We start from the raw sequence: 20014 nt of genomic DNA, 5'->3' as shown, positions 1-20014 counted from the left end.
GCATAAATTGCTATTCACACCGATGGTATTATACAAACCGTAAATAGCCATTCATGATATATTAAACTCCTGTATTTCGAAGCAACTGGTATAGAGTTTCAGCCCCCTGATTCCTGGGATTTGTTATCATCTACTACACTGCTGAACTCCAGATGCAATAACGATTTCAAAGGGAGAGATTTAAAACGGTATGTTCAGTCTGTAATGCAAGATATATGGAATGGTTAGCCAGTCTACATAGATGCATAACTGATTATTCTTCAGGCTGAAAAAATATTCATGGAAAAGTATTTTATATACAGTCAGTCTGATTGCTGTGGTAACACTGAATAACCTTAGCTGGCTCATTAAATCCATCTATGATAGAATTTTTTGTTGTTGTTCTTTGCCAATAGTAGGAATAATCATGTAGATAAGTCATTAGGCTATTACAACTTTGTAATTTACTCTTAGATCTGTTCTGAACAGAGTTCAGATAGCATGGTTAAAAAGTTACTATCCTTGCCACTGTTGTTCAGACGATTGTTCAGGTAAAGTGCATTACAGCAAATATGAGGAAAAATCACCATGTCAAAATAAATTACAGGGCAACCTTTACCTTGATATCAACAGTCCATTTTGTAAGGACTGCATGACATCATTTCACATGAAGCTTTGGAGTAAGGGAGATGTATTCTTCTCAGTGCTCCTAAAACAACTATGGCAGATGCATGTACTTTTTACAGTGGGGAATCAAACTCCATGAATCAGGTAAAGTTTTCTGAGTGGCATACAGGAAGCGGATTCAAGCTCCTAGCTCCAAATGCATCTACCTTGTGGAGAAGCTCGGAATGCAGGAAATGGCAAAGGGTGACCCATGAACTTATGGGATCATAGTTGAAGAACTGTACTTGGCCCTTTATAAGGACTGTAAAAAGATGATGGAACTTTGCAACTTAACTGAAGAGGGCACAATTCCAGTTTAGGCTTTTTTGGCAAATTATTTTCTCTCTTTTTCATAAGCAGGAAAATGAGAACAAAGTACTCTGTTAAGAAATAAGAAATACCTTACCAGTTTTGTTTGTTTGTTTGCTTTCCTGAAAGTTGCATTTAAGCTTAGCTTTGTTCACATAGGTGCTCAGAAAATGTTAGATGGGGATTTTATTTATCCAGACATTATGGAATGGTCATTATCCTCTTATCAGGATGAAAACTCACTATGATATAAAAGATGACAGTAAAAGATACAGAAGAGACTAATGCAAAGAACAGGGTAAATCCACTGTTTTCAAAGGAAAATGTGAAGTCTTATCAATCAGCCAAGTGAAGCAGAGACTGATAGATGATTATGTTAACAATAATCATATCCCATACCTTTATCTTATTCACTCCATCTTTTACATGTTTCCTCCTGCTTACTTCTCCAAATCTGTAAAGTTCAGGCCATTTAAAGTTCCTTTATCTCTATGGTTGGGTTGACAGTTATTTAATTAAATTTAAAAAAATCAGCGGTTTTGCTCCATGGCCTCGAATGTTGAAGTCCTTGGCTGAAAAAAAAGCTTGGTAGCAGATAAATCTCAAGGAAAAAAACATTTAAAGGAAACGCCCAGGGTTAAAAATAAAGAACTGTATCTAAAATGCAAATTATTTAATTCAATGTATAAAATAATTTGGCCTTCGTTTTCACATGTGTAGCTATAATTATTCTGGGTTAAATGAATCTGAGGAAATGTGGAAGGTTCTAAACATAAAATTATGAAAAAATATTACTTGTATTACTTCTAAGTGAGCTAGTTACACTTTGTTCAGCTCCCAAACTACTTTATAGGCTGACTCCATTTTATAGTCACCTGGAGACTGAATCTGCTACAGCTCCCTTAATACATTGCAGATTTCAAAATTAAGAGTCTCAGCTCCTTGAAGTCCTGCTTTCCAGTTGAAAACATTTTCAGCTGTTTACACATGCATCATGAAACGGACCTCTCACATCTGTGCCTACATTTGTAGAAGTCAATTGAGACTTTGCCATTGACCCATGACAGAGGAAGTTGAAAACATTTGACTGAATTGTTCAAGATTTGCATCACAAAATCAAGATCGATATCTCTTGGTTTGAGGCAAACTGTCCTTGCCTGAAACAGCCTAACTACAAAATATCAGAAAAGAGGTGAACAAGGAAATACACAGCTTTTTATAGGTGGGGAATTGTGGAAATGACAGTAATTAAAACAAAAAAGAGTGGCCCTTGACTTCATTTATTTTTTGATATTTGGTCTCTTGGCAATAGTTTTTGATATTTCACTTAGATTTTTTCCTTTATAAATGTATATATATTAATTGGGTCATTTTAACACATCAGAGCACTATGGGATATTTTAACTAAATAAAATCCACTTCTCTTGGGGTCTAACTCATCAAAGAAGCTTACTCAGTAAAGATTTTAGTCTTTAAAATAACAGGTTGACATTAAAAGAATGACTTACCATACTTGTCAAAAAAAGAAATCACCTAAACCAAGAAAATAACGGTATCTGTATTTTGATGTTAATTATCTCTTTTGTTGTGGATTCTGCTCTCAAACAATAAACCTAATCTTCTATTGAGCTACCTTGCCTTCAGTTTGGGATACATAACTCATGTCACAGTCAATTCTTTCACAGCTGTGCCTGTAACAGTGGAGACCTGCTTAATTAGACCTCCCTCTCAAAAAACCAAAGAATAATTGTATTCCTGTGGTTTTAGGTACCACATAATGTTCTAAAAACAAACCAAAAGGCATATAAGCAAAATAAACCCTCTGCTATTAAGACATAATGCTTCATAGGCAAAGGCTACCATGCAGGTTAACACAGAAAATAATGGATCTGTTTACCTCAGAAATTTTTGTAGATGGACTTAATTGCTTGTTAACTCTACAAGTAGAGATAATAAGAAAGATTTAAAAATATGCCCTCAATTTTGACATGTCCAACCTATGCAAAACTGAGGCCCGATGATTCAGAGTGCTTTCAAAATCCAGCTGATGTTGATGTGGTAACTGTAGGTACTCATGCCCTAAAAATATTCTTACACTAAGTATAAGCATATACTAAATATAATATTCTAATATTAAGTATCTAGTATTTGAGACATCAAAACCAGAGGCACCTTGTCAAAATTTTGTTTGGTACAGCAAACCTCGTGAACTCTCTTTACGTAATCTGGGTCTTCTGGTGCCATTATACGAGCAAGATCTAACAAGCACAAAAAACCCCAAACCTCCTGAAAATTGTCTTCAGTCATTCCCTAGCTCAATTTTGCTGGTTTTAAATAAAATGTTCTTTTTAACGTTTTTGAGTTCGCTTCCAAGAAACAATTCCCACACTCTTACTCAGATCAATCCTCCATAGAAAGCATTCTGGAGATTCCAAAATGTATGTGCAGTTGTCATTGGGGATCCAAGATTGTCACTGGGGATCAAAGCTGGTTTGGGGAGCAGAATGGTGGTGCACCCTCAGGAACTGTAGTGAAGGTTTATGTTATAGCATTCTTTTAAACAGTAACGGTTCTAAAATAATTTCAAAGCAAGCCAACAAAAATCTACAAGTGTTCTGTGCTGTATCATTTATTCATCAGATCTGCCACTAATGGCAATGGTAGCTTTGCATGTATAGCATTTGTTAACTATTTGTTAATATAGATGTTTTAACTTTATTAAACATACTTAAAAACCATACATACAAGAAGTAAGTTTTAATTTTAGGGGTTTTTTTCTCTGGATGCTTGAGAGTTTTGGAATGCAGCATTGTCCTATGTATCCGGAGGACTCTGTATGAAAATCCTCCCACAAGGGAAGTAGAAATCTTCTGATTAGAACTAACTAAAAGACTGAGTCCAGGCCTACTGAATGACACACTAAATCAGATGATGTTGACAGAGGTTATATCTACACCATATTTTACCACCGGATGCAACTTCAGCCTGCCTACATTTTTAGCTGATTAGAGGAAATCATCTTCAAAACAGAAGCCATGGATTGCTGTGATATAGGGTGTTGTAGCTATACTTAGTGTTGTGCTACTGAAGCTACATAGCTGCTGGATGGCTCATATTTAGTGAGAACTGGCTCATGTTGCTTCAGAGAATGGGCAGGCAGAAATCATGTTTGCCTTTAAAAGCTCATATAAATATACTTAACAGTGGAAGAAGAACTAATCTCAGAATTTTTGGTGAATATGACCAAGGCTTATTTTTCTTATTATGTTTTTAAAAATTATTATTATATACCTTATTTTTCTATCTGCTGTGGAAGCAGGCATCAAAGTTGAAAGTAAATATATTCACATGGCATTTTGGTCCAGTTCTAATTTGGGTCATTTTGCTCAATTTATTCACAGATGTTAATTTCATGATGTATGCAAAGCCATGATGTAAAGCAATACTTAGATACTTAAAATAGAATTTTAAAAAAAGTAGATTCTGCTCCCTCCCCCAAATTAGCCAAGGATAAAGTGATACTTTTCTTTGATATGATACATAATTTATGATGCCAAGCACATATGCCATCTGTTGACTGTTGACAATGACTAGAAATATGACATTTTCAGGAACGTAATAGCAATTAGAATATTACTAAAATGAATTGAATACAATGGGCAATTATGGTAATTATGTAGATAATCACAGAAAACAAGGTATACTGAAGATGTATTAGTTATTTGGTTTACGTCTTTAAAACCTGCATAATTTGCAAGAACTCTTTTGTCTATTTAGAGAACGTGAAGGAACATTTTATCACTGTGATTCTCAATACATATTTTATAACTGTGTTTCAAATGTGTTTGAGCATGAAAGAAAAAGGGAGGTACTTCCAAATATCTGCACCCTAGGTCTTTCTTATAAATGAATGTCTCTAAGTTTTCATTGCTTCCTCGTAAGTGCAGTATCTTTCAATAGCACAGAATACGATCTATGGGACTGCAATTCATATACATATGACAAAGGGAACCAAGATACAGGATGCTGGAGTGAACCATCTAAGCTACATGCACAAGGCCACTGAAGTCATGACAAAAATTTCTTCTTGTTAGTGGGAGCACCATGGCTACTTCTGGACCAAGTGGCCTATCAATAATAGATTAATGGTCTTGAGCTTCGACATCCTACTAGCAGCTGTATTGTATAGCATGCTTGAATCCACAAGAAAACAAGATCTGATTCTGGGTAGAGTTACTGTGTGGGTGTAGAGACATTTGGATCCAAGGTACTAAGGCAGGTACATAGCTAACAAGGTTGTATCTCAAACTCTGAACAATCAGTGAAGTTCTACACTGGAAAACCTTTCATTTCTTTTCAAAGATTAACACATTAATAACACCTGTGGTGAACTAAATGGCTGAAATCCTATTCTCATTTCAGAGGATGATAAAGCTCCACTTGACTATGCCAGGAAACATTGGGTACAAGTACTGAGCTGTACATTCTGCTGAAGAATACTGACACCTCTTACCTGTTGTTAAGGCTTTGAGTGATTTTTATTGAGTAAACAACTGAAGTGACTCAACATTTATAGAAGACAGAGCATGTGAACAAGGCTTATTTCTTATTTTGGCTAGAAAGCCATGTGGCCTTACAAAGGACATTTATTCTACCTGGCCCTCACTTAATCTATAATCCCTAAATAAGATTTTCTTCATCACTCTTGTCTCCCTAAAGTATCAGCTCGTCATGGCATGCAACTTCTCATACTGTGCAATTGCACAGCCTCCAGCACAACAGAAATGGACCTCCCAGGCTCTGAGGTCCTGAAAATTTACATTCAGCTTTAAGCATGTGGAGGTATGGATTAAAAAAAAAAAAATTAAAATATAGGCTTAAACAGTTATGCACATGTACTCCACATATTTTTCATAGCATTGTTGCTTTCTAAATTTGTAATAACCTTACAGTAACTCCCTCTTATGCATATTTGATGTGAAACAATACCTCTAATAGAATAGTTGAAATGAACTGTGGTAAGTCCCTTTTAGGTATTTTTCCATTTTGCAAAGTGACCAGAAGTTGCAAACTACCGATTAGGTTCATTTAGATGAGAAGAGTTTACATCTCAAGGCAAAAATAAACAGTCCTAAAGTTTAGGTGAAAGAAGGAGAGATTTTAAATTTATTTATTTCCATTTCTATCTTCGTGATTCAGCTAACTAAAGCATTCAAGATCCAAGGCTGTACTTTAATCTGGGAGGTTTTTTTAAGACTCCTGGGATCTCTGGGAGGGATCTCTACAAAGAAACCTTGCTGATTCTTCAAGGACAGCTTCAAGAAGTCAGAGTTCTCAAATATTGGCCACACTATTCTGTGGTCAAGAACCACAAGGAAGAGCCCTGCTTATGAGCCAGGTTCCTCTTTATGATGGTCTACCCCTGTAGCAAGACCTCATTGTCAGTCCCCTTCTCTGGAACTGCTCGTGTCAGGAGATACTTTCCCTGTCTTCCCTTTTTTCCTGGCTTGAGTATCTTGTCAAACTCTAGTTTTTACAGCTACGTTGGCAAGGTGGCACCTTAGGCCTGATAATGATGAAGGAAGTGAGATAAAGGTTCATGAAGAAGTCCAAGAAAATCCCAAGTAACTTTTATGATGTATCATGTCAAAGCTCTGTTCATATGAAGTTTCAGGTATCTGTCACAAAGCACTCAACCTCAGCAGGCTTTGATGTGCATTCAGACATCATCTTGGCACAAAAACTTACAGTGAAATAGAACTTCCTTGCAGCAATTATTTTCTGCTTTGTAGAAACAACACCTCAAAAAGACTCCCGAGAGTGAGCTGATGATTGTGTGGCCTTTTTCTTGTTAAAGTCAGAGTCTTAACATTTTAAAGTTTTTAATAAGCATTTTAGTATAGTTTGCTAGCATGGAAGCTGCTCATTATGAGCTAATTGTTTCAAAGAGTTGCTGAAAGTGCTTAAATGTTAAATACATGCTACTGTAAGCAAATATTCACAAGTCTTTCAAAACAGATGTTTCAGAAATGGTAGGCTGTCTGCTCATGGTAGCAGTACACAAAGGACATGAAGAAGTGGGATTTAATAATAAATATGCTCACAACTACATGTATGCTAATCCACAATGTTTCTTTTTTTTTTTGATTTTCAATTAAATGCATAAGGCAGCAATAACCCTAATAGTTTTTATAAGGCCAAGTTCACTGCAGACACCAGTAATTCCTGGCTTTCAACTGTTCTCCCACTCACCCCTCTGCAGCTTTCTTACCCGCTCTCTCATGCCTCGGCAGGGCCTTCCCAGTACCAACACCCACTCACACCCCTTGTTTTCTTCTGTCAGCTAGCACTCTGCATATTGTCAGTCTTTGTGCACACACCCTTTTTTTTTTTTCCCTTTCTGTTATTATTCGTTTGGGAGATGATAATTTTGGTGTCAAGATATCTTAAACTCTGTAAGGCAGAGTAGCAAGGTTGGATAGGAAGACATTAAGGGTACCATCCATTACAGACAACTGCAGAAATACTAAAGCTGAGATTCTGCCAAACACATGGCAAAAGCTCCATTGTCCTCTCTTTCGCCTTTTGTTGTTGTTTTTCCTGATACATCCCCAAATCAATAGCATTCTGTTGATTGATTCCTCGAATATTGCCTGGTATTGACTGGCTAGGACATTCAGCAGATACTGCATTACAGACAGACAGATGTTATCACATTGTTAATCTGGCCTTACAAACTTTAAGAACTGGTATTTTTTACTTTCCTATTTTTACTTTTTATTCTTGTAGTTTTCAGGTTTGGGGGGTTTTTTGTGCTACCTTGTTTACAGCCAGTTTTCTTTGGCAATCTGATATCTGAATACCATGTGGTTTTATTTATGATGGATACATTTGCAGTATTTAAATATTGAACACAAGATTGAAACAGAACTAATTGCTGTAGTTCAAATCTACTGTTAATTTATATCACAAAGTTCCAAGAGAGCACATACAGTACTACAGCATTATACTTAGCCTGAGCTTATTTTTCTACTTGCTGAACCTGGAGTGGTTTGGGTTTTTTTTTTTTGGGGGGGGGGGGTTGGTTGGGGTTTTTTTTACAGATGACTTCCTATCCATCTCTCTTCCCTGAGAAAGTCTCTCAGCCTTTTACTATACTGGAGCTAAAAAGATTCTTCTGATCTGGTTCCAAGAGTGAATTAGAAGAGCAGCTCTGCACAGACAAGCAAAACCTGACATCCAGTCTCTCTTAGCTACGTTTTCCTGTACTTCTACATTTTAACCATTACCACTCATTTATTGTAAACTGCTGTGGCTTTTGATATACCTAGAGCTTCTTAGCTTGTCTCCAGAAATTTCTCATGACCCTCTACTTCTGTTCACAACTGTGCCCCTCCCCTCTTTCTATTATTATACCTTTTCTTTTCATGGTGAACCACCCACAAACTATGTGAGAAGCTCAAAATAAGAAATGGAGTTTGCTGAATCAGCAAGTGCCTTGAAAAATGTTATTGAAAAATACTTTGCTGCTACGGCAACAAAGAAGGAAAAAGTTTCTTGCCCAAATGTCCAAATTACACTCTAGGCTCCTTGTAATATGTGTATATTCATGCACTAGTTTTCTTTGTTTAACATTTGTATTGAAGTATACCTTGATTAAATATCCCTTCAGTTAACTCTCTCTGGTATCTCTAGAAGATGGGACTGAACTGTTACAGCTTATTCCTGTATTTGATTTGTCTGCTGTAAACAAGGTATGCCAGCATATTTACAATGACTAACCTGCTTGGTTAGAGTCAGTAGAGAAGTTGCAGAATGTCTGAGCACTCTTTTGCAAGCAGAACTTTACCCATCACCATGGCACAGGGACTCCTTTTTTTTAAATTTGAAAATACCTGTGTTCAAAGCAGAGTTTGAATGGCAGAGCTGAATCAGAAAGGCCAGTCATTTTCTCCCCATGGGCCTTGCTCCATTAGGAAGCTATGAGAGTAGGCAAAGATTTCAGTGCCTGAAGAACTGAACTCTTAAAACTTTTTATCATTTTATAGAAACACTGCTGAACTTAGAGAAAATATTCTCTAATAGTTAGCTTACTTCACCAACCTGATCTGCCACAAGAGGGCAGAGGCTTATGTCACTCAGCTTCATCTACTGTCATATAAGAATGTCAGGGATCTTTAATGGGGAAATTTATCATGGTTTTAATAACCAGGGAGCAAAATGAAATTACATTAACTATTTTTAAATGGCTTTAGGCTAAAAAGCCAAACGCAGCAACACAACTCTGTCATCTCTACTGCAATGAATACAGCTGCTGAAGTTTGTTTATAAGGCTTTAATTACTATGCAATTATGCAAAATGGGGGCTATATAGAAAAATAATGTGTATGGAGCAAGGCTTTGTTAGTTCGAAACACGTGTCAAGCCAAGATACTGAAAATTTTATGTAAATATGGTCAATTGTTTCATTGCAATAAATGGAGTAGGAAGGTATTAGGAATCCAAAACTATTACGCCAATTTTATGGGAACTCATGCTTTGGGTGTAAACTACTTCATACCCCCTTTCTCTTTGTTCTAATTTTTTTTTTTTAATCTAAAGATAGATGTAGAATAAATTATCTGCATTTGATTAGCAAATGCCTCACAGTGAAATAAACTTATCAAGACATTTAGCAAGCTGTACTTAGTACTTCACACATGTATGCTCCTCTTAATTAACTCTTGCACTTTACTGGAAAAAGAACGACTGGAGTTTGTATCCCTAAATCAGCAAAAAAGATGAGAAAATATTTATCTGAAACTTGATCTAGTCTTAAATGATGTTCCAGATTTTTTGTCAGTAAGGAGTTTGAAAAATGCTAGTTTAACAATACAGTTTAGCTGGCAAAAATGAGTGAATCTGCTGCTATAGGCATAAATAGGCCTTCGTTTAGAAGAGACAGTATTAGAAACAATGGATACATGATGCTCTGACTTGCTGTCATTACAACACACTGCTGTGACTTGTGGCTGATTGGGCAGTAGCGAAACTCAAATCAATACAATAACGTTATACTTACATTCTGCACTGGTACAATGGTTTTGATGAAAAATGAGGAAATGAAAAAATCAAGCTCACTGTTTCCACACTGGGGTAATTTCCATTGCCTACACTGGCTTTGACCGCATCAAAACTTGTTATAAATAGAAGCTGATGGAACTATGACTTAATGATTTGTGGGTTTAGATTCCCCCACCCCCCTTTTCTGCTGTTGCTTCATGAAAGAACAAAGTAACGCAGAATATTTTCTCAACATAGCAGCTTGTATACCTTTCTTATAATTATATTCGGATTTAAAAAAAATATTTCCATAGTTTATCAGCTGATTTAACTACTGAAATGAAACCTTCGATATCGATAAGTGATGCATTTGTCATTAGCACACATTGCTTAAAAAGAGCAGGAATTTCCCTTTCCTCTTACAGATATTGCAGCTGTAAAGCAAGAGCAGTTCTTGCCTGTCTCAGTTTTTTTACTAAGTATAAGCTTAGTAAAAGTCTATGCCACAGAAGCAAGCAAAAGAGGAAAAGTTAATGCTCTTTGCAATTTAATTAAAGTATATTCTAACAAAGTACAGATTTCTGCATAGTAAGATTGCTACAACACCCTTTCTCCAATGCCTTCTTAAAGATACTGTTAGACACAATTGGTGGGAGGAGATACAGCACAAATCCTTGCACATTTACAAGCTCACAAAACTGATGGTGATGATTGTAATTATCAAGGACAGCATGAAGGAGGTAGTTACAAAGTTCCATTAAGATAACCGAGTTAGCACATTGCTCTGTCAAAAATGAAAATCTACCCATAAGAGGGGAAAAAAACCCACAACAGCCTTTTCTCTACCTTAAAGAATTTGGAAAAAAATTAGAAATACCCCACATTTTTCTTCTTAGGTAAGGAGATTTCATATTCCAGAAGCTGGATTGTATTAATTTCAAAAGATTTTAGGTGAGAATTCTGTTGCACAATTCCATGGCCACTTACTACTCACCACGGCCTTTAGATTATACCTTGGAATCTCTTGTCCTAGACCATTGATAAAATGGCTCAAAAAAGTACTCTCCATTAAAGCTGCTGGGGACTTTAAAAAGTGGGGGTTTGTGCTTTTGCGATTGGAAAAACAGACTAGTCAGCCATCTGGGAACCTAGATAACCCACAGTCCCTGGCTCTGCAACTGCCCACAGGCTACTAAGCAGCCGGTGAGGTCAGGTGAGCTGTTGAGAAACTAAACAGGATTTTGTCAGAAACTTGTCTGGTTTCATTCAAAAGATTCATCACAATTAGTACATTTCCATTTTCCCCTGACAAACCAATACTGCCTGATGGAAATGTTCCATCAGAAATTTTCCAACCAGGCCTAGTCTCTGTTATAAATTAACCTGTGACAGCACTAACATGGTTAATGCGGCAGGGACAACAATCAAAAGACTGAATCCAGCTTATTCTCCCATTCTTAGACTAGGCCTTGGACAACTGTTACTACCATATCAGCTGTATTATCACAGTTGATCTGACTTATTCCTAGCACTTGCAAGAATACTAGTACCTGAAAGGCCATTTTGGGGGGAACAACAAATGTAGTAATAAACGGTGACCAAACAGCTTCCTTAAACTTAGGATAAAAAGAAAGGGACAAAGTATTTCCACATTAGGCAGCAGCAAAAACTTAGGTGGCTGATTCCAAGAGGATGATCCAGGGAGTAAAATTTAGGTATACCCAGGTTCCCTCAGTAGTAAATACAGACAGACAAGAGACTCAGTAGGCTGGCTGACAAAAACCCTTCTGTGCACAGGGGGGATACCCAATTCCAGCCAATAAACCACTGTGAGCATAGCAATGAGCCTAAAACCTCACCAAATGTACCACTGACAGCATGGCATATTAAGGACCTCTATGCATGTGGGCTCTACAGACTGGAATAATTTTCTGAAGACAGGCACTTAATTAGTCAGGACTCGCTTTTTCTGGAACTTAGCTGGCTGGTGATACCTGCCTTTTTCAAAACAACTCACCAATTAGGCTGATCTGTTCAAAAGCATCAACACCGTGGTTTTATTCTCCTTAGCCTGTGCAAATTCAAGTCTACGGCTCCCACTTCCCAAGTGTACATCCCAGCCACCAGAGTGTGGGAAAGCTACTTAAAGCAATCACAAAAATCAGGCCCAGTATATGTTAGTTTTGGATTAGAATACATCAGGAACTCTATTTGCATAGTTTCCAAAAATAAAACCATACAATAGACACCTTAAGCTCTTCAGTCAGTCTTCTTCCAATGTCAGGAGATGGTACATTTTGCTGAGTTAAAATCAATTGTAAATTCCCACAGATTTCAACAGAGACAGGTTATCACTGCAAAACAGTAATACCAAAGACAAAGAAATGATATAATGTATTTTCCTTTTATAACTGGATTAATTTGTACTTTATTCATATTTTTAAATGTCATTTTTATATCCAGAAGGTCAGCTATCATTCCTGTACCCTTTGAATAAGACAGCTGTGAAGGGGACTGATTAAAAAAACCCGCTGTCATTTTAATGAGGTTTCTATTCTCGATTGGTTTTCTCCAAGAATCTTGCACATGCATAATACCTTACAGCCAGGCCTGACTCCTAGCTGTTATAGAAGACATCCATAACCCTTCACAACAATGTAAAAGACATCTTTCTGCTGAATAAAGTCTGCCAGTTTTATTAATCTTTTTGCCACTTAATATGCCTTTATATTAGATATCTACTCCTCACACTACTCTCTTCAGACATTCTAATTTCTCTGAAACATTTTCAAAAACCTAAACTGGAAAATTCCTTCCCCAAAGATTTAGTATCAGTGAAGCTGTAAACAGCAAAGAAGGATCTGAAAGGACTCACCTGTTGCAAATTTAGGACAGTACCACAGCAATTAGAATATCACAGTGAACTATGAAAGAAAGTGCTGAAAAAAAATTAAATTGTTCTGAACCAGTGATTTAAATGAGAGTCAAATTAAATTCACAAGACAGACTTGGCCAAAATCATTGTTAGGAAAGGACAAAAATGTTATTAGTAGAGTTATATCTGTGATAAGTTTACATTCACATTTTCAAAAATATTTAAGTGACATTGGCAATTAATTGTATGATAAGAAAATCACAAGTGGCTCAGTTAAAGAAACTAAGGAAGCTATTACCCTTTCTCAGGTAAGATGCAGGAAATAACAGTGTGACCACTCCTCATTGGTTTCACTGCAAAGTGAAATGGGTTCACTTAAACTTTAAGCAAACCTGTTCAGATTTCCATTGAAAGGATATGGAAAACACAGACTTCATTGCTGAATCTTAGCTGAGCCACCAATAATTCCCACCAAAGGGAGTGAGAAGTTTTAAAACTGCAACACTTGTACCGTTTCTGTTCATCAAGCAATGCCCTAAACTCCTGTTTAAAAAAAGACCTTGAGATATCTATAACACACAGTGAAAAATTATGTAAAGACATCTGAAGTAGCCCTTAACAGCTCGCTTTTTTACTGGAAGCTGCATGTTACCACAGTGCCCTGCTGGCTACAGTCATACGGTTACACTGATCTTCCATGACATGTAGGCTCTGAAATGTCACAGATAACCTGTGTCTACAATGGCTGCGATCTTCCTTTTGCAGGTGGGTCTACAATTGACCAATACGAGCTAAAGAGTGGTCGGAGTTGACTGAGGCTGGAAATGTCAGAGAACATTCTCCCCCAGTACTTCTGGATAGCTCTCTCCATTTGCTGCTGCTTCTGCGGTCCTGGACTGCAATAGAAAAATCCTCCCTTTAGGATCCAACCCAAAAAACCAAAACATGCAGACACCAGTTACATTTTGTGTAAGTGTGCCATGGATTTTGGACCTGACAGATGATATTCCTTCAATCTTAGAACTATCTGATTCCAAACTGATATCAAAGATATGCAATTAACAGATACTGCTGTGAGCAAACATATTCTGTCTCTGTCTCACTAAAACTAACTATGCCAGTATTACAATTTAGTTCATTTGAAAATATGTAACTCAAGTAGCGTTAGAGAACTCAAATCAGTATTCTTATACACATAAATGTAAGAATTTTCAGTAATAAATTGAATTCATAAAGTGTAAAATATTATCCACTGCAGAGCTTCTCTTTAAGGGAAGTGGTGATTTTAGACATTGTTTGCTATATCACAGTAAACTGAAACAGTTGAAATTATTTAATTTTGAGAAGATCCTTTCAAAGCTGCTAGGTCAGTGCACTTGCAAGTTGTGACCTGATATAATTTTCACCCTTTCTCGTCATGCTGTTAGTTCCACTGAGAGGACCATATTTTTACTCTTCTATTGAATTAATTTTAACAATGAATTTCAGGGTTGTTGTCTTAACTCTTTCATGGATTCATAACACAAACATTTCAACCTGTTGTACTAAACAATTTTTTTTTATCTGATGCACTGAACTATTTCAATAATTGCTCCTTTGTGAAGCACTATGAAAACTATATATTAATTAGCACAGCTCATACATTTCACCAAGGACATTGTTTTTTCCATTTGTGGTAGTATGATCAATGTCCTCAAGTAAACAACATTTAAATGCAGACTAAAATGAAGGCAAAATAAGCTATATAAACCCATACTGTTTTGTGTAATAGCATAGAAACCTATACAACTAGAACAATCATTGAGAAACCTTTTAAAGATTTTTCAGACTTGATCTTACCTAACTTACGGGAACAGTTTCAAAAGAAAATATATCTGATGTGTTAATTAAAGTTCAATACAGGCAAAAGAAGTTACCCTTTGTAGCTGGAATAGATTTAATTTCAAAAGATACCAATAGAAATAACACAAGAATGATGTATCAATGGCTAGCACACTGAGCATTTTAGAGAGCGTTGGGAGGATTCAAAGTACTTTCCACTTTCAAGAACTTTTAGAACTAAAAATTAACCAGAAATATAATTTGATCAATATTCTTCAAACTTACATAAGCAAAGGTTCTTGCCTGAGAATAATAAAAAATCATTGATGTTCAGAAGACTACTGTTTTTAAACATCTGATCAAGTGAGCAATTTGAGATTGCAATACAACTCCAGTTATAAATCCTTAATTTACAAGACTTTCCCTTGGAAACCTGGGAAATGCTGATCTATTACAGCTTTGAGTTTGGGGCATTAGGAGTCTGTGCTACAATACTATGATCTAATTGTTTTAAAGAATCAATCATAATGCTATAGACCAACAGTGAAAATAATTTTACTGAGAACAGAAGGCAGTTGGGAGATCCTATGAAACATTAAAAAATGATAATTATGTGGCAAATGTCACAAAGACACAATAAAAGCAAGACATAAGAGATTTCACCCATCACTGAATTAATTAAAAAACCCCACAAAACCAATGAATCATTACTACAATTTCTACGCAGTACAGTTCAGAGGGTTATGTTTCAGCAGCATGTGTACTTGTCACCCTCATTATAAATCTTCTTGTAAGGATATGACCTTCATTTAAGGTTACTATGCTTGTGTTCCTAATTACAGAAATTCACATTTTCGTTCACAGTGTAATATGAGCTTTTAGCTTTCTAGAGTTATTCCAAGCAAAGAGAAAAATTTGTTGATAGTGCCTGAACTCTGATGGTAGTTGAGGGCACAGTATCCCTAATTTTACAAATAGAGATATACAGGAGTGATTTTATCAAAGCAAATTCACCATGAATGAATAAACTTGGACCAAATCTATATTGTCCTGCAAGATTTAAGAATAATTTACTTCTGTGCCAAGTCAGTGTAATGCATGATCAAAAGACAAGTTTTAATATTCCACAGGGCATCTGTGATTTTAGACTATGCCTGACAATAGAGACTCAGGCTCGGTGAACTATGTTACTGCATTTAGCATATACTTAAGTATACACATAGTAGCCTGTGTTTTAAAAACAGCATAATCATGACTGTGAGCTGCTTCATTCACTCAGTGCACTTAGCTTGGCTGAGGACAGTAATAATGCTGCCTTCTTCCTGGAATATAAATGATATTTAAGGGACTTCTACCACCTATGATTACTGGTTCAGAACAAGCACAGATATATTTACACAGCCTTGCTTTGTGTTGTGTGGCTCATCCAAAATTACTCAATCATTTATACATTGCCAAGAAAGCAGTTTTCAGCTGACCACCATAAACCCCAACGTGGAATGCTGCTTTACAGAATTAAAATAAAACACAATTTAATAGAAACCATAAGAACACCTCAGGGACACCCTGCCCCACCCCCCTACCCCCCCCCCCCCCCAACCCCCCCCAAAAAAACAAAACCAAAAAAAACCCTAAAAAAACCAAAACCACCACAACAAAACCCAAACCACAACAGGGCATCATATTTTAGAGGAGAAAGCAATGGGAACAAAAGCTGGCTAATATATTACCTCACACTTGAGCTTTCTGCACATTCTCTTAACAACTGTGATTTCTGCTATATTATTATATATATATTATAGGATCTGTAATATCCTGACAACTCAGTCTTCAAAACTCTCTGTGCCTCTTGCTCTAAGAATTCTAGCCAATTCTTCTTATAAAGTTCAGTTTTCTTACAGAAAGCAAAAGTTACTGAATTATCCCAGCTACTTTGACAGTGCTTTGTTAGCCCAGCTTCATTATCAAAAGTCCACAGACCTGCTGTGAATGCCCGTGAAGGAGTTGGGGCAAGGATCCTAGGTCTGCCTAAACTCCACGTAGGAAAAGACCCCAAATCATCTAAGTCATGCTATTCTCCTGATCTTTGACTAGACCAGCCTCTAGCACAAAGCTGCTTGAAAATTTATTCCCTAATCTCACCACCAGCTGGGGATTGCCAGAATAGTTATATTCAAGCCCCCCATGGCAGGGGGATTGGAACTAAATGATCTTTAAGATCCCTTCCAACGCAAACCATTCTATGATTCTATGATCTCCAACACCTCTTAGCAAAATTTTGGTCAACCAAGGATATGACCTGTTAGTTCAGCTCTCCTTTTCTTTGCTGCTGCCAGAACAATGCAAAAGGTACAGAATCAATCCTGTTCTTTTCTTGGAGCTGGTTTCTTCTAGGAATGCTTCCAGGAATGATCAGAAAACTGATCATTCAGGAGATTCTGTTAAACCAATGGGAGATGGGTGGAAAGCAAATAGTCCTGTAACATCCAAATTACCTGTAGCCTGTTTTAGAACAGTGAGTGGCCAGAGGCTTCCTCCAGCATCTCAACTTCCTATTTAATCTTCTTTGATTCAGTTAAAAGTGATCAGGGAAGAAAACATAAGTGAACTCTATTCTCTCCCTCCAGCATCTTTTTTCTCCCTTCGCAGGCTAAAGACCCAGCTCCAGCAACTGAGTGGAATTGGTCACTGTTTTGCTCCCCAAAATGCTCCCCAATGAAAGTGCAAATGGGATTAAAAAAATTAGTTCAGATTAAATATAACATTAATAAATAATCCAAACCCAGCTCTATATAAAATATTAAGTTGCATTACTTTTACCATTCATATAACATAGTCATTGGTGTTTTCATTCAGAAAGGTTAACAGCGTACGTAAGATGAAAGTTAAGTCTCAAAATAGTGACAAATGCTATCATCATGCTTGTAAATGAATATGGTAGACAATGCTGAGATAAGAGTGCTCTTGCCGCTTTGCATTTCCCCACTTTACCCAAAGCATTTACAATCACAAATTCTACTTTTCCACTCATCTTGTTTAGGCTTCTTTTATAATTATATTTGTATAGATGAAGGTAAGCTTTCAGTGTGAAAACATTTTTACAGCAGTTACAGCATTGCATTCATTAGAAACATGGGCTCATATTAGAAAATAAAAACAAAATAAATTTATTTGCATTTTCCTTATGGAAAAGCAAGTGTTTATCAATTTCTATAATAAAGTTCTTGTAGTTTTCTCAGTTGGGTTAGTTATCTAATTGCCATTTCTACCTTTGAAAATCTTCCCGTAAAGCCTTAAGTAATCTACCTAGAGACAAGGTATCATATGTAAACAGGTGGAGAAAGTAATTTAGTTATCATCTCTCCGTCTCTGTATGAAAAGCAAAGCACATTGGCATCTCTAGAGAAAGAAAGAAGATAAGGACACTGGAATCAAATTTGGCTTAGTTTCCTTTGTGGACACAAAAGCATAGCATGCTTCATAAAATATAAACAAGTCTCTGGAAAAAATAAGTGCCTGTTTTTGTAGGAATTTAATGTAACAAAACTGAGCATAAAACCTTATGGAAGGGGAAAGTGATATTTATTTTAAATAAAACTGGTTCTAGTCATTCACACTCATTCTCTTGGATTTCACTCACTCACATTCTTGTATTTTCATGCTCACAGGCACCAGGATGTGTGTATCTCTGGTCTGGCGAAGATCTCTGTGGTCTGGTCAAGATCCCTTGTACGAGCATGGAGGACAAGTGATGATTGGTATCAAGACCTTGCTACATCTCCTAGGTTCCTCTTGATTGCTGACAATGAACTGGTTTTTGGACTGGCTTTTTAACCCTTTTACAAGTCGAACAATTATAGCACAGTCTTTTGCCTCAGAATCTTGCTTACTTCAACCTCTATCATTTTGAGGTCAGGTTATGGTCCACTGTTACTGTTTCCTCATTTTGGGTATCTGTATGGGTACAGTCTGTCCTCCTGTTGGGATAACAAGGGGGAACTGCTTATGCAATGGGCTCTAACTATATTGCCATCTTTCTGTTCTCAGAGTGAAGGTTACCTGCAGACAATTCATCCATGCTGTGACCCTATTGAAACATAACCCTTCTAGTCTTGCTGCAAAAAATCAAATTCCTCAGTGTCTACTGGTTTTAATGCTATCAGTCAGCTCCTTCTTTATTGACACAGGCCTTTTTTTTTTTTTTTTAACCTTTACTCCGTATTCTTTCTTGTGATGCTTTCAAACTCAGACATTTTAATTCATACTAAATGCTTAAGTTCTAGTATTTTTGTTACAGATCTTTCTACTTGGCTGCTTTAATTAAACAGGTGATGATAATTTTCAAAAACTGAATCTTATTCTATGTAGTTTTCAAACACAGGTAAGTATTTAGATAAAAAAGGAGTAATCTTCATCTTAACAGACACCTTCACAGCATGTGTGCAGTAGTTACTTTTGTCCAAGTGCACATCAAAACCCAAACCTCACTGCCTTTAGAATCAAATAGACAAAAAGACACATCTCTCTGACTCAACCTCATGCAGCCACATTAAACATCACATGGTTCCCTCATGCCTCTTCTCAGAATGTGGAAGAAAAGAGCAAACAAGGGAAAAGGATCAGCATACAGAAGCACTCTCCAGGACAGAATAACAGAATATTCTGCTCTGTGTAAAATTTGGACTGCCGCTAACTGATAAGAGGTATGACTATTGTTTTATTAACAATTTCAATTTTAAAATTTAGATTTCTCCAAACTGGTTTAATAGTGTAGACTAGAGCTCTTTATCTCTGATGTATCATTTAGGAATCTTGGGACTGTTGTTAAATTTCTCCTAGCTATATCAATTGTCCATATGCACGTTTGATTGATTATACAAAGAAAAAATATTAAAAGACAGCATATCAGGTCAAACATTGGGTATGAATCTATACCAAGGTATTAGCCGGTGATTACTTATTGGGCATTTCTTGTTCTCTACCACAGAACAAATGAAACGGAAACCATTATTTCTCACATTTCATACAAGACTATATATATGCACACAGGAGATACCTATCTATCTATCCTGTGCAAAGAAAATCTCAGTAATGAAATAACCAAACAGCAATATTATATGCATCATGTGATCCTGCACCTAAGTTCCTCTTTGGAAGGGTGCTTGGGGAGAAAGGGAATGAGGGAGGCATGATTTCTGTTCATTTCCTGTTGCTGTAAGGTCTAATACACAGTGCTGTGGATGGCAGAGATTGCTGCAGGATGCTTCATTCTTTATGTTGCTTATGCTTTTTCATAATAGTCAAGGATGCCTAGGGCTCAGC

The 20014-nt window shown here is 36.6% G+C and overlaps 1 long non-coding RNA gene across 1 annotated transcript; it reads right to left on the bottom strand.

The window, feature by feature from the left end:
* Window positions 1–1924: 1924 nt before the first annotated feature.
* LOC128146724 (uncharacterized) lies at window positions 1925–18863 on the bottom strand. The gene is made up of 3 exons (XR_008236828.1): window positions 18359–18863; window positions 12246–12350; window positions 1925–2111 (listed from the first exon to the last, which is right to left on the bottom strand). It is a non-coding gene; the product is annotated as an uncharacterized LOC128146724 (long non-coding RNA).
* Window positions 18864–20014: the final 1151 nt, after the last annotated feature.

The sequence above is a fragment of the Harpia harpyja genome, chromosome 10, assembly GCF_026419915.1.
Source record: "Harpia harpyja isolate bHarHar1 chromosome 10, bHarHar1 primary haplotype, whole genome shotgun sequence".
Classification (NCBI taxonomy): domain Eukaryota; kingdom Metazoa; phylum Chordata; class Aves; order Accipitriformes; family Accipitridae; genus Harpia; species Harpia harpyja.
Note: the sequence above shows the minus strand (reverse complement) of the source record. Positions and strands in the feature narration are given on the sequence as shown.